General features: G+C 62.9%; 1 protein-coding gene across 1 annotated transcript in view; it reads left to right on the top strand.

The window, feature by feature from the left end:
* The first annotated feature begins 738 nt into the window (after positions 1-738).
* DISP3 (dispatched RND transporter family member 3) overlaps positions 739-1,014 on the top strand; it is a 76,609-nt gene continuing 76,333 nt past the window's right edge. The window contains 1 exon segment of the mRNA XM_051988564.1: positions 739-1,014. This exon segment is cut by the window's right edge and continues 35 nt beyond it. The gene's annotated coding sequence lies outside the window, so the exon portion shown is untranslated.

Raw genomic sequence — 1,014 nt, 5'->3', positions numbered from 1 at the left:
GGACAACCTGCTTGGGTCTTCTCCAGGGACAGGGAAAGGGAAGGTAGTATGGATATGTGCGGCGAGAACACTGGAGTTGGAGTTCAAATATCTGGGTTCAAATCTTGCCTCAAATATCTGGGTTCAAATCTTGCCTCATACTTAATTCCTGTAAAACTCTAGGCAAGGCACTTACACTTTGGGGCTTCAGTTTCCTCAGTTGTAAACTAAGGGACTAATTTTTATAATTCTTTGCAGGTTCTGAATTCGAAGATTCTTGGTGGTAAGTGGGAAATCAATAAGAAACGGGGGAGGGGATACCATGGGCTTTTGCCCTTTGCAGAGACGGAAACGGACCCCCAGAGGTCGCTGCTCTGCTCCCCAAACTCGCCGCCCCGCGGCAGCCTCCCCAAAACATCCTCCCCTTTGTAGCCTCCGCCTGCCCAATATATAGAGTCCGGCTGTACCACCGCTCGGGTTCCTGCAGGGGAAGGAGCAGGAGCAGCTGCGCGGAGCTTCTGGGTTCTGCATCTCGCCGCGCGGCGGCACAACCGAAGCCCCGGGCCGGCCACACAGGCGGAGGGGGAAGAGTGGCTGGAAGGGGCCCACCGGGGATACGACGAAGCTGGGAATCTACCCCCCCATCCCCACGGCTGATGGTAGAAGCCGGGACCCAAACAAAGGCGGGCGGCGGATAAAAGGCGGCGGCGGCGGCTTCCGTGGGGCTGCTGCTGCTCGCTCTTTCGTTCGCTTAGCTCGCGGTCTGGCTGGCCGAGCCGGCCGGCTTGGCTGCGCTGCGCAGCCCCCGGGCCAGAGTCCAGCTCAGCCGCGAGGGGCGACCGGTGCGCCCCAGCAGCCCGAGTCCCAAGCCCGAGCTGGGGGCCCCGGGCCGGCCTCTGGCTCGGAGGAAGTCCGCGGGCTCCGTGACCGCCCGCGGCTTCTGGGGGAGGGGAGCAGCTCCAAGTGGCCGCAGCGTCCCAGCCTCCGGGTGCGCCCTGGACACGGCGCGCCTCTGGGGGCTGTGGCCCGCGGGGC

Source organism: Antechinus flavipes, chromosome 3, assembly GCF_016432865.1.
Source record: "Antechinus flavipes isolate AdamAnt ecotype Samford, QLD, Australia chromosome 3, AdamAnt_v2, whole genome shotgun sequence".
Classification (NCBI taxonomy): domain Eukaryota; kingdom Metazoa; phylum Chordata; class Mammalia; order Dasyuromorphia; family Dasyuridae; genus Antechinus; species Antechinus flavipes.
Note: the sequence above shows the minus strand (reverse complement) of the source record. Positions and strands in the feature narration are given on the sequence as shown.